The following is a 14,470-nucleotide window of genomic DNA, read 5'->3' on the forward strand; positions in this document are numbered from 1 at the left end:
ACGGTGCTGCCCAATCTGTTTAACGCAGGCGTGAACACTTTACGGCATGTTAGGCTTTCAATACGCCTGCGTTCGCGGATCGGACTGGGACAGGCTCCGCGCGAGACAAAAGCCTGCTCCACAGCTGTTTGTAAGCGAGGTTGGAGGTGAAACGAGTTTAATAAAATCCAATTGCTCGGAGAGAGGGCAAGTGTTCCATCTTTGAGGACGACGCGTTTTGGATGTGTGAGTTTTCATTCTCTCCCTTCGACTTGAATGAGAAGCGAACAGCGCGTTCGTGACTATCGGCCCACCACCGAACGTTGCTTGAGTGAATCCACCAGTCTTTGCCGTTCACTGTTGCCGGTGTCTGCGGCTTATTTCACGTTATCTATTCCCATTTCTACTGCGTATCATCCAGACTATTCGCCGCCTGCTCCTATTCGTTCCTTTCCTTGCGGTGATTTCGCAATCACACGGCGCTTTGATTTTTGCTTCCCTTACTTTTCTTTATCGGGCCGGTGTCGGGCTTTACGTGTCTGGTTAGTAAAAGAGAAAAATGAACTGAACAAACCGGAGTCTGTGACCGTGGAGAAGATTCGGAATAGGTACGAGCTGAGAACACTGTAATGCTGCCGTGATGCAATTCCTCTTTTAAAGTGTCTGTAGAAGAGTAAATTGAATGTTAACTGACTGACAAATCTGGCCACTAACATCAGTATGTGTACTTAATAACATGGCTTAATATTCTGAAACCTGATTTATCTAAAGTAGCCCATATACAGTACACAGTTACATGCATTGCTCTGAAGTAAATTTATGAACGTTTTTTCTTTTTTCATTGAAACTGTATCAAATATGACAATCCTAAAATTTGCAACTTCAAAGCTATTCCTTTTTTTCTATTAATTTTATTGAAATCACACAACTTTCCATACAAATAGATCGATTTTTACAAAAATAGGATCGAAAACAAATCAACCCCCTAAGGCTATTCCATTTTTTTTTGCTAAAGCTCAAACCAGTAATGCCTGTTAATGAGTATAAGAGAAGTGAATAGAGATTTTTGGTTGGTGTTACTGCCTTACAGCTCCATCAGACTAAATTTGAACCTTTGGCCTGTTTATGGTCAATGCAGTTTCCCATAGTTGGTTCCTGCCCTATACAGATACAGATGAGCCCTACCAGGCATTGTGGGTCACCCCCATGTACCACTAGAGACTTTTAGGTAGAATTCCTCTTCTGGGTAAAGTGCTCTTTGATTTGATTAGAATTAGGGATGCAATGATGCTGATACTGATATCAGATTTTGGTCTGATATATTTCTCCTGTACTTTGTACTTGTAAAAATGCTCTGATGCCTATATCCTATTATTTTAACATACATGCATGATTATGTGAACCTAGAGCCAAAAAAAAAGTTGGAATTTTATTTTATTTTTTTTTTTAATTAATTGCGACAACCAAAGCCCTAGTGGACTGTAAACTGTGAAGGTAAACATAAAAATGAGAACAGTGAAATTGCCTCTGGCAGCACACAACATCTGCCAACATCGCAGTAGGCTGTAGCAAGGGGAGAAGAAAAATGTCGTACAATAACCCGCAGGTTGTCAAAATAACAAGTGCTCGCCCAGTATATTATTCTTGATTATAAACCACTGTTAGTTGCTGATAATGTGGAATTTCTGTGCCTTCTGAGTGTATTTTAACCCAAGTACCGTATTCCAATTTGAGTCCACATCTCAGAGATTGTCTTATGAAAGATTATTGCATGACATAACCGCTGTCCGCTTCACCACTGACAATTTGGAGCACAGATGTTCGTCTAATTTCTATCATCACCTTAACTTCAGAGTGGAGAGATGAGAAATTCGCTTTCCAGTGTATTATGCTGCATGCAAAGCAGTTTTGAGGCTGCTGTACAGGTCACACAATAGCAGATGCATGTCAGGAAATGTTTTGGCACTTGGGCCATTCTGAAAAGTTATAGGTACATTATGCTGCACAACAATGGTAAAAATATGATAAAGGGAATTGATGACACTGGAGTCCCAAGCTTTTCCTGTGTTGCTTATACACTCCAGCTGGCAGTAGTAGAGGGTTTTTTTTTTTTTTTTTTTTTCACAATGAAGTGTTGCAGATTATGTGACAGTGTGGCGTAAAATACAGTAGTTGAGCATTTTAAGTATTCCACTTTACAGCACTCCTGCTAAGAGGATTTTTTAGGATTGCCACTCTACTCGATTCAAAGTATACGCATTTAATAGGCCATGTGACGCACTTCACTTAAAATCAGCACTTGTGGACCTGCCACTGTTTGCTTTTTCTACTGTAGGTCACATACTCAATTTTTAATGAGGAAGCTAAATGGTAAAATGCAAGATGACTTGCTTAAAATTAGAAAAACAATGAACTTCACAATTTAAACTGCGCTAAGTATTTTCACTTATTTGATTAATTTGGAAATGTTTCGTTACCTTCTAAGATTTCTATAATCGAAGAGTTTGTTTCGGACACGATAAACACCCGGATGTCACTTTGTGCTTTAATCAATGAAATGAAACGCTGAAGGGTCACTTAATGTACATACTAATTTTGGTGGTCAAATTTCAAGTAAATGTTTTTTTTTTTTTTTTTTTATAGACCTGAAAAGTGTGCTTCTTTGAAGATGTGATATCTGATGCATCTGCTTTCTGACAGAATGTGGCGGAATAGAAATCTGTGTGGTGCTTCGCTTCATCATTGTTTCATAATCTGAAGCATTACTGGTACAGAGTTTTAATTTTTAACACTACAAACAAGCACTAAAACATAAAACTGACATGTTGGTGTGTGTGCACATCAATACCGACGATTGTGCATTCAAATTGATTATTTTACTGGAGCAGTGCTATTTATGTTTTGTCTAAAAAAGATTTTGGTACTTGTATTCTAAATGGATGGCAGTGACCTCCACATGGAACCCAACAGTAGCTGTCTGTCTGCCTGTCTTTCTATCAGTCAATCAATCATATAGTGCCTTTCATATCTATCTATCTATCTATCTATCTATCTATCTATCTATCTATCTATCTATCTATCTATCTATCTATCTATGTTATGAATTCATCAAAACAATTGTACATATGTATTTCTATAATATTCCAATTTCTGTAAATTTCTATATATTTTTTTATTCCAATAAATGTTATGAATCGTCAAAACACTTCTGTTTTCCTTTGTCATGCCGTCCATCCATTTAGTACACAAGTAGCACATTTCTGTCCCAGTTCATTATTTTAATATTCTGTATACTCACTGTTAAAAATTCATTCAGTGGAATATATGTCATTCTCATTCATATATATAGAGAGAGAGATTCTTTTGAAACTACATGTGTTAGCGATATATTTTCACAAATTTGTATCCTGAACATGACTGTTTAAGTACTTTTGAAGAATTTAATATTGATTATTTCTCTAGGGTGGCTAATTAATTAAAAAAAATCCTTAATTGACAAAATTTCTTAAAATATGTAGCATTTTGAAACAATGTCTTCAATTACTTTCAGAAAATGTCTAAGTATCAAAAATTGTCGAATTCTATTCACAAAATTGTCATGCGTATCATTGGATAAAAATGTTTCCTGTTATAGATGTAAGGTTTGGTTGTTTTCAAATATCAGTACAGTACAGCCAAGGAGGCCAAAGTGATGGTGTCGATGAAGCTGCAGACATTGTGTGGCCTAGAGGGAGCTGGATAGGATTATACAGCACCGCCTGCTAGAAGTCCCTGAAAGAACCAGCTGGGTATTAGTTTGAAGTGTATGTTTAATAAGAATGAGATTGTAGGTGACCATGCAGCGGCATCAATTTGCTGTGTTCCTGTGGATGTGGCCATAAAGCTGGGAGAGACCACAGTTTCTCTTTCAGACAAACCACTTAAGTATTTGTCAGTTAACACAGTGCGGTTCCTCACTTTGTTTCAGATATCAAGGAAATACCTTTCAGCCCCATGCAGTAGTGTGGTGAGTAAGAGATTTAGTGCTCTGTCATATTGTTAATGATACCAGAAGCAAGCTTACAGCTGAACAGACAGTGAAACTTTTGTTCATCAAAAGGAATCTGCCACTTTCTTTCCCAAAAGAGTCCTAGACCTGTCCAGTGGCAGGTGTTCCCCAATAACCTTTGACCTGATTAGCTATAGCTCAGTGGCGTAAAGGTATCTTAAAAAATGTAATACCAGTGAAAGAAATATTCCTGTCATGTTCAGCCAAATTCCTGTGAACAGCTGTGTTTGTATTATTACATCCCATGTTGAAAGACTTGAAACTTAGTTGGTTTGGATTCATATATTAATTGCATGTGATTTTATATATATATATATATATATATATAATCTGTGAAATTTGAACCATTTTAAAAAAGGTGTTCTATTTAATGTACCCTACTTTGACATACTTGTTCAATTTTGAACTGTTTTATTCCAAGTTAAGAGTCATATATTTCATGTTAACAGTGAAGTTGACAGTTGATGGACATAAACAAGTGCTGTCTTCCAGCCTCACTACAATAGTATTGGGGAATACAACTCAGTCTGACAAAGTTGGTGTCAATGAATCCCTAATTAAAATACTCCTGAGGGTCAGTAATGGGTTATCCTTTGTCTGCTTCCTCGCCTTAGGGTTACCCAAGGCAGGTTAGTCAGTCAGGTTAGCACAGATCTCCTGATGGTTGACAGGGTCACAGAAGACCTCTGCCATACTAAGTTCACAATAATGAAAGAGCTGGAATTTAATAAATGTTCACCACTGTGTTAAATATGATTTTTTTTGTGTGTTTTTTTCCTCAAGATGAAATTGATCAACTTGATACTTAGTTTGTGTTGTTTTCTGTTTTAGAGCTTTTAATGTAGTCAGCCAGCATTAATTTTGATTTGTACAGTTTAGCTACTGTCCTCCATAATTAAGCAACAGGTAGTTTTATTTGTAAGGCCTCTGCTGATGCTCAATGCCTCTGTTATACATGTCCCTCCATAAGTCTTTATACCAGGAGTTCAGAACTGATGTTATAGCTGTGGACAGAAGCAGTTCTTAGAAAAGAATTGGGCTAAAGAGGGATAGAGAAGATTGTTAACATAGTACCACAAGAAAAACACATCGGCTCTTATAGCAGTGCATAGGAGAGCAACCAGGTGCATTCTGTGACTTAAGGACATGTCGCATTCTGACAGACTTGGAGAATTAAACTGGTTTAGTCTCATGCAGAGGAGACTGCATGAGGACCTTATCCAGATTTTCAAAATTCTCATTGACGTGTAGATCCAGCAGAATTGTTTCAGCTTAATGGTGAATGACATACTGGAGAATAGCAGTCAAACTAGTAGCTGGGCAAACTACTGAGAGATGCAGTTGAAGGGGAAAACTTGACAATAGGGCTGCATGACTTGATTATTAAAAAAGCTATTATTTTGATGCTTATTGCAATTTAAACTGTGATCTGCAAGTATTAAAGTTACCCTTCTGTATTGGAACTTTAAGGCTAAAATCAAATGATGGCGTAAATGATCACACTAATTTGCCTGCTGGTATTTATCTATCAACTCAAAAAAGTTTTTCAAATAACAGTTGACAACTTTAAATTATTAAAGGCCTGTAGCCAAACAAGGGCAAAATTACTTTCTATAATGTATTTTCTATATTAAACCTAAATACATCAGTGGTATTAGCTAATTAAAGTAAGTCAAATAAGAAGAAAAAGTGGGCATCTATTTTCTTACACATTTCTACCTCCCTTTCAATGCTGGAGTGATCTTTTAAAGAATTCTCTAGTAAATGAGAGACAGTGGAAAGAAACCCTTCTAAATTAATATGTATATGGTATTTACATTTAAATCTTATTTATATAATGCTACAAATAATAATAATGCGTTGTTCTTGCCTTGCACCCTATGCGATTTGGGTTTGCTCTAGTTTACCCGTGACCCTTGTCTAGATTAAGCGGGTTAAAAAAATGACATGAGACACTCCGTTGTAAATATGTCATCAACATCTATGCTAGTCCTAATGTGCAGTCTAATGTATTATAAGGCATAGAAGAGTGTATTTGTTCACAAATGTTCTGGATGCCGTTTAATGAAAACAATATTGGAATTTATATTGCATTCTAACTACTAAGGTAGATCACATTTTGCCTAAACTTTGATTGTACGGTTTAGTCCGTGGCTGGTCCACCGATTCTCTTTCAGTGCTCTGACTGTTCGATCTGTTGTCTGTGGGTCTGATGACTAGATGCTACTCACGCAGTCCGCACACACCCAAGGCTTCTTTTGAGCCAAGAGCAATGGTTTCACTTGTATGATCTGCTGCAGAATACATTTTTAGCAAGCAGTGACTTTTCACTTCAGATTCGTCAATTATGTAGTGCACTGTTAAGCGGATGTAAGGCTTGCTTGTCCCCCTTTGACCACAGATCTGTTGTTTAATAATGTTATAGTTTCACTATTTCAGATTCAACTTCACCTTTGCATTTTCTGTACAGTTCAGGAAATTTGTGCACGAAGGCGACTTGTTTCTCCGGTTGAGTTTGTTGGTTATGTTCTGAACCTATTTTGCTGCTCGCCTATAAGAAGAGTATGACTTTTGCTAAATAATGTGAAAGTGTATGTGATGTTTATGTCTCTTCAGCATTTTCTCTTTTGGATGCAACACTTGCAAATACACTGGTATTGTTTTCTTTGGCTACATCCAGACATTTGGCTACGATAGTTTAACTTGCATGTACCTTTTTTTTGCAATGCATTGATTGTAGAATTCTATGGTTCCTGTGATGCTGATATAAAATACTTGCATTTCCATATATAATATTTATACAGTAATCCCTCGCTATATCGCGCTTCGCCTTTCGCGGCTTCACTCCATCACAGATTTTATATGTAAGCATATTTAAATATATATCGCGGATTTTTCGCTGCTTCACGGGTTTCTGCGGACAATGGGTCTTTTAATTTCTGGTACATGCTTCCTCAGTTGGTTTGCCCAGTTGATTTCATACAAGGGACGCTATTGGCAGATGGCTGAGAAGCTACCCAGCTTACTTTTCTCTTTCTCTTGCGCTGACTTTCTCTGATCCTGACGTAGGGGTATTGAGCAGGGGGGCTGTTCGCACACCTAGACGATACGGACGCTCGTCTAAAAATGCTGAAAGATTATCTTCACATTGCTATCTTTTGTGCAGCTGCTTCCTGAAACGACATGCTGCACGGTGCTTCGCATATTTAAAAGCTCGTAGGGCACGTATTGATTTGTGCTTGAAAAACAAACTCTGTCTCTCTCTATCTCTCTCTCTCTCTCTTTGTCTGCTCCTGACAGAGGGGGTGTGAGCTGCCGCCTTCAACAGCTTTGTGCCGCGGTGCTTCGCATACTTAAGCCAAACAGCCGTATTGATTTGTTTGCTTTTCTCTCTCTCTGACATTCTTTGCTCCTGACACGCACTCCTTTGAAGAGGAAGATATGTTTGCATTCTTTTAATTGTGAGACGGAACTGTCATCTCTGTCTTGTCATGGAGCACAGTTTAAACTTTTGAAAAAGAGACAAATGTTTGTTTGCAGTGTTTGAATAACGTTCCTGTCTCTCTACAACCTCCTGTGTTTCTGCGCAAATCTGTGACCCAAGCATGACAATATAAAAATAACCATATAAACATATGGTTTCTACTTTGCGGATTTTCTTATTTCGCGGGTGGCTTTGGAACGCAACCCCCGCGATGGAGGAGGGATTACTGTATATTAAAAATAGCGACCCCAGCACTGACCACTGTGGAGTGTCACTCTTAACATCATCCAATTCTGATGAGGTTCCTCGCACCATCACCCTCTGCTTCCTGTGTCTGAGCCAATTCTGCACCCACCTACAAATATCACCCTGAACTCCCACTCCTTTTAATTTGATGCCCATCCTCTCATGTGGCACCTTATCAAATGCTTTCTGAAAGTCAATATAAATCTCATCTGCTCCACTTTGATCGTATCCTTTTGTTGCCTCCTCATAGAATTCCAGCATGTTAGTAAAACATGACTTCCCTCTTCTGAACCCATGCTGACTGTTCAGTTAAACTCCTGTCCTTGCCAGGTGTTACTCAATCTTATCTATATATATATATATATATATATAATTCACTAAGCCGCCGACAAGTAGCCACCCATGGAAAGCACGCACCGCCGACAAGTAGCCACCCATGGAAATCACGCACCGCCGACAAGTAGCCACCCATGGAAAGCACGCACCGCCGACAAGTAGCCACCCATGGAAAGCACGCACCGCCGACAAGTAGCCACCCATGGAAAGCACGCAAGACAGCCACACCCACTGTATATAATTCACTAAGCCGCCGACAAGTAGCCACCCATGGAAATCATGCAAGACAGCCACGCCCACCAACTCTAAGACCATTGGATACGACGACAACTCGCAGAGCCAAGCCCACCAACTCTGATGCGACGCCTCGGAAAACACAGCGTATATAAATAATTCACTAAGAGCCGCCGACAAGTAGCAACCCATGGAAAGCACGCAAGACAGCCACGCCCACCATCTCTAAGACCATTGGATACGACGACAACTCGTAGAGCCACGCCCACCAACTCGGACGCCTCGGAAAACACGGCGTCATTTATGTTCGTTTGAGCTACAGTCCACATGCACCTCTGAGCCACGTTGACTTTGGGCTCTACCCCTCCTCCCACATGATAGGGAACGCACCTCAGAGCACTGCCCGCCAACTCGAACAGCTCATCAAACACATACTCACTCGGTTTGGTCTGTGCTGCGGTCCAAATCCAGCTGTGAGCCAAGTTGACTGTTCATTTGCCCTCCATGGCCACCGCTTCAAATGTACTTCATGGAAACAACACTTCTTTCAATGTTATACAGATTCCTGCATCAGGTAACTGCACGCGCGCTACACTGAATGGATCAACGTGTGTCTACCCAGCGCAGAGAGGCGTGGGTGAGCCATTGAACCCCATTTGTGCTGGAAACCGGGGCTTGCATTTGTTCCCCACAAACAAGAAATTCCCAGTAAGTGCGGGTCTGCGCTCGCACTGATTACGTCCCTGCCCTTTGTTCACCCCCACCCCCTCGCTACTACCATGGTCGGGTTACAAAAAACACGGCGTCAATCCAGCTGTGAGCCATGTTCACTGTTCATTTGCCTTCCATTGCCACTGCTTCAAATGTATTTCATGGAAACGACACTTCTTCCAATGTTACACAGATTCCTGCATCAGGTAACTGCACGCACGCTACACTGAATTGATCAACGTGTGTTTACCCGGCGCAGAGAGGCGTGGGTGAGCCGTTGAACCCCATTCGTGCTGGAAACCGGGGCTTGCATTTGTTCCCCATGAACGAGGAATTCCCAGTAAGTGCGGGTCATATGCTCGCACTGATTGCGTCCCTGCCCTTTGTACTCCCACCCCACCACCAACCCCCCCACCTCTCGCTACTACCATGGTCGTGTGACATGGTGGATTATATATAGAAAAGCAGCCAGAACCGCAAAGAACAATGAAAAGTCTACGTGGCACAGAGGTGCATTTGGACTGTACCAGAGACAAAAGCGAATGAGGCGCTGTTTGGAAAATGAACAGTCAACGTGACTCACAGGTGCATGTAGACTGTGCAAAGATGAAAACGACTCAGGTGACGAGTTGGGGGTGGGCACATGAGCAGGGAATGCATACTGAATGAGAAATCAGCAGACTAGCATGACGGAGGGGACGGAATGGGCGTCCTTCCCCTCTCCTCCCGTTCCGCGCCTGAGTGGGAGGAGAAGGCGTGACGGCGGTCCTCCAGTTTTCAGTCACGGACAATAATATGTTGGTTAGTACCGTGCATTATTACAATGTTACTTTTCTTGGTGGTTTATTAAATTACGGATTTTTCAAATGTTAATTTTTTCCCTGTGCTTAAAAATCATTAAAAAAGAGGCCTGATTATGCGGCGTATGCTACGCCACGGGTTGGCTAGTACTTAATAATTCCTTCCATTAATTTTCCTGTGATGCATGTTAAGCTTACTGGCCTATAGCTGCTTGGATCTGCCCAGTCACCCTTTTAATATAACAGGATAATATTTGTAATTTTCCAGTCCTTTGGAATTCCCCCAGTGCCCTGTGACTTCTGAAAAATATGTGTCAAGGGTTTATATCCGTACTCGCTAGCCACCTTAAGAACTCAAGGGTGAATATTATCTGGTCCTGGAGATTTGTTTGATTTCAGCCTATTTAATCTGAACAGCACTTCTCCCTCTACAATTTTGAAATCACTCAGAACCTCCTTAGTACTCCCTTTAACCGCTGGAAGGTTATACTTCCATTATATAGATTTAAGGCAGCCATCTTCCACTAGAATGGCAGAAGCAGGCTAAAGCTGGTAAATGGAAACCTGTAGTGCAGACAGAGAAAGTAGAAGCTGATTCAGGCATGCCATAAAATGGAAGGTGAATGGTATTCAAAGTTGGAAAATGTAGATCTGGTGTGAAGAAGACTGCTGCTGTTAGAGGTTTACTGGTTTGTGTTATTGGTAATAAAGTATGAGGCAGAAAATAGGAAAGTGGCAGAAAGTGAAAGGGAGGCGCTGTGTCAATGTTTAAAGTTGGTGTTGAAGAGATTTAATAATTGGCATGAAAAAACATGAGGTGCTAATAGAGTTAGGCAATAAAACGATAACGATAATTATTGCAAAATAATTTTTCCTTCATAGGAAAATAAGACATTGGCGATAGAAGTTGATAGTTCTAGCCCCATCCGTGTTTTGAAAGACAACACAAAAAGCCAATGATAATGAGAATAGCACTGAGCCAAACCAATCATGTGGCTAGAATAGAGTTACAGCCATGTCTGGCTAGGTTGACACAAGAAGCACAAAGAGTAGCAGCTGGCAACTGCACACATGCTAATGTTTGGACTGCAGAAGCCATGCGTATGTCAGGAGTGGGAAGCAAGATAAAGGAGAAAATGATGACAGAAAAGTTTATGAAAACAAAACAAAAAAAAAATCGGCGTAAGTCATACAATAATGAGACGAGTCATGATAGTAATAGGTTTAGAAAGTACACTAGGGACCAATAAAGGGTAATTCTATCACATTGTAATTGATGTCAGCTAACATACCAAGAGTTGGAAACTGTGCAAACCTCTTAGCAATGCAAAAAGTTAGGACAAAATTTTTGGGACCATAATGTGTAGATTCTAGGTATATACAGTGGCACGAAAAAGTTTGGACGGCGTTGCTTAAAATGTCAGTTTCTATGAATAGTTAAGCAAGCAGAACGTGAACTGATCACCAAAAGGCATAAACTTGAAGATGACACATTTCACTTCAGCATTTTATGCAAGATTAGAGTATAAAAGAATGGAGCATCATGCAACCCTAGATATTTCAGGTCTTAGATAACTTTTCTCAAGGTCTCAGATCTTCTGCTCATTTTAGTATTCACAGTAACAGATGTTTTAAGCAAGGGGGCCCAACTTTTTGCTTGCCAGTGTATGATCATTAATAATTAAATAGGTGATGTAACTTCTACCTCTCAATTTACTCTGTTTATTTGCCTACGTTTACAGACGTAGAAGGGAATGAGGAGGAAGTGCTATACTACCTGACCATAGTGGTGAGTGTATGGGATTTTAGGCATCTTATGAAGGTCTACATAGTAAACAATATAAAGGGGAAAACAGGGTCACCAGAGGACCCTACATGTCAAAACAGGCCATGAGTTTAATACTTTGATAATCCCACGTATCTGCACAGGAGCCAGTTTTTTGGGTGCGTCCACAGGTGCTGACTGACTTTTGTATTCTAAGTGCTGCAATATTAAAGGTACCATGAAGTCCTGACTTGCCCACTTTTGCTCCTTTCTGTCTCGTTCATTACTCATTGCCCCTCCCATTTCCTGCAGCCTGCTCTGGCTCCTATTTTAACTCATTAATGTTTTTGCATAGAGATCCGCATGGGAATGTTATTGGTTGCGGAGAGCTGCGTGAGTTATGCTCTTGGTTTTTTTTCAGTGGTTTTAAATTGCATAGGTTGATATCTGCTGGCCATTTACCTTCATAATGGCTGATGCCAAAGACAAATGTGTAGGCAGACACACAAGCTTATAGATGTGCTGCTTCACAGCGGAGACATCACAGTATCTGCCCTCAATGAGTTTTTTTGAAGTGGAACCAAATTACTGGTAGTACTCTGTACTCCCAATTCATTATTACTTTTACATGACGGGGCAGGGGGCTCGCCCTCGGAGGACAGAGTGCCTATTTATTAGTATATGATATTGAAGGCAGGTCGGGTTCCCTTGAAGCTTCGAGAGCTGCTGGTTCCGGCCCATTTCAAGCAGTTCAGAACCCCAGGAGTCCGTGAGTACTACAGCAGTGCGGTGCTAGAGATTGTACCTGACACTTATCGGGATGCCTTTCCTTAACCGCTGTGCACTGGAATCTCCTGTACCCCCTGCTGCAAAAATGAGTGCCTGACAGCTTTCTTGTGAAAGATTGTGTAAGATTACAAACACACACAGATTTCAATAAGATGTGTAAGATTTCAGTATTTGAGGATTTGGCACTTTGAGGAAATTTCTGCAAATGTTAGCAGCTAATCGACAATGTTTATTTACATCCACAATGTGTCCGGCCAATTAACAATGGACGTTTTCATGAAGGTTGTTATAGTTAACAAAAACTAAAATTAAAAATGAAACTATTTTAAAAAAAACATTTTTGTAAACTGAACTAAAGTAATTAACAAAACTGAAATGAAAAACTAAACGAAACTATTAAAGTAGCTAGAAAGACTAACTGAAATAAAATATACTAAAAGTATTTCCCATGGGCTCACCACCTATGGGAGGGGCCAAGGAGGTCGTGTGCAGTGTGAGTTGCCCTAATTTTGATGTCAATGTTTCAAAAATGAAACAACACCCTTTTGCCAAGTGAATGTTGTCCTTTTTATTTTTTTATTATTTATCCTTTTATTTTTATATTTGAAAACAGATTCAATAAATAATTTGAATTTAAAAACGATTTTTTTCCTTTCAAATCATGGGAGTAACGGTGACTTAAATAAACAAATTTTGGAGTAATGGGTAAAAAAGTTCCCTGACCCCTGAAGTATAGTAATCATGAAAAAATCTGACCTCAAGAGTTTGGTGAATCTTGACGTTTTAGACCTCCCCGAGTCCGAAAATAGTTTTTCAGAATTATCTGTGTGTGTGTGTGTGTGTGTGTGTGTGTGTGTCTGTGTGTGTTTGTAAACATGATTACTCAAAAATGTAATAATATAGATGGATGAAATTCAGCATGTGGTTGTTACACCAGAATTGTAGATCTGTATTAACTTTTGGGTCAAATCCATCAACCAGAATTGGTATTTTACCTGAACACATACTCAATATACAGTACTGTGCAAAAGTTTTAGGCAGGTGTGAAAAAATGCTGTAAACAAAGAATGCTTTCAAAAATGGAAGTGTTAATCATTTATTTTCATCAATCAACAAAATGCAGTGAATGAACAAAAGAGAAATCTAAATCAAATCAATATTTGGTGTGACCACCCTTTGCCTTCAAAACAGCATCAATTCTTCTAGGTACACTTGCACACAGTTTTTGAAGGAACTCGGCTGGTAGGTTGTTTCAGACATCTTGGAGAACTAACCACAGATCTTCTGTGGATGTAGGCTTCCTCACATCCTTCTGTCTCTTCATGTAATCCCAGACACACTCGATGATGTTGAGATCAGGGCTCTGTGGGGGCCATACCATCACTTCCAGGACTTATTTTCTTCTTTACGCTGAAGATAGTTCTTAATGACTTTGGCTTTATGTTTGGGGTCGTTGTCCTGCTGCAGAATAAATTTGGGGCCAATCATACGCCTCCCTGATGGTATTGCATGATGGATAAGTATCTGCCTGTATTTCTCAGCATTGAGAACACCATTAATCCTGACCAAATTTCTCAACTCCATTTGTAGAAATGCAGCCCCAAACGTTCAAGGAACCTCCACCATGCTTCACTGTTGCCTGCAGACACTCATTATTGTACTGCTCTCCAGCCCTTCGACGAACAAACTGCCTTCTGCTACAGCCAAATATTTCAAATTTTGATTCATCAGTCCAGAGCACCTGCTGCCATTTTTCTGCACCCCAGTTCTTATGTTTTCATGCATACTTGAGTCGCTTGGCCTTGTTTCCAGGTATGGCTTTTTGGCTGCAACTCTTCCATGAAGACCACTTCTGGCCAGACTTCTCCGGACAGTAGATGGGTGTACCTGGGTCCCACTGGTTTCTGCCAGTTCTGAGCTGATGGCACTGCTGGACATCTTCCTATTTCGAAGGGTAATAAGCTTGATGTGTCTTTCATCTGCTGCACTAAGTTTCCTTGGCCGACCACTGCGTCAACCATCCTCAACGTTGCCCGTTTCATTGTGCTTCTTCAAAAAAGCTTGAACAGCACATCTTG

At 40.2% G+C, this 14,470-nt stretch overlaps 3 protein-coding genes across 5 annotated transcripts in view; all 3 read left to right on the forward strand.

Annotated features, from left to right (window-relative positions):
- The window catches only part of LOC114668454 (zinc finger protein 883-like), a 492,666-nt gene that overhangs the window by 80,982 nt on the left and 397,214 nt on the right, over positions 1 to 14,470 (forward strand). The window lies entirely within an intron of this gene.
- LOC114668248 (zinc finger protein 345-like) overlaps positions 1 to 14,470 on the forward strand; it is a 394,673-nt gene that overhangs the window by 80,940 nt on the left and 299,263 nt on the right. The gene's annotated exons all lie outside the window — the stretch shown is intronic.
- LOC114668533 (gastrula zinc finger protein XlCGF26.1-like) overlaps positions 62 to 14,470 on the forward strand; it is a 28,783-nt gene continuing 14,374 nt past the window's right edge. Inside the window, exons 1-2 of the mRNA XM_028824337.2 lie at positions 62 to 225; positions 2,623 to 2,747. The gene's annotated coding sequence lies outside the window, so the exon portion shown is untranslated. The remainder of the gene's footprint in view (positions 226 to 2,622; positions 2,748 to 14,470) is intronic.

Source organism: Erpetoichthys calabaricus, chromosome 1 (assembly GCF_900747795.2).
Source record: "Erpetoichthys calabaricus chromosome 1, fErpCal1.3, whole genome shotgun sequence".
Lineage (NCBI taxonomy): Eukaryota > Metazoa > Chordata > Cladistia > Polypteriformes > Polypteridae > Erpetoichthys > Erpetoichthys calabaricus.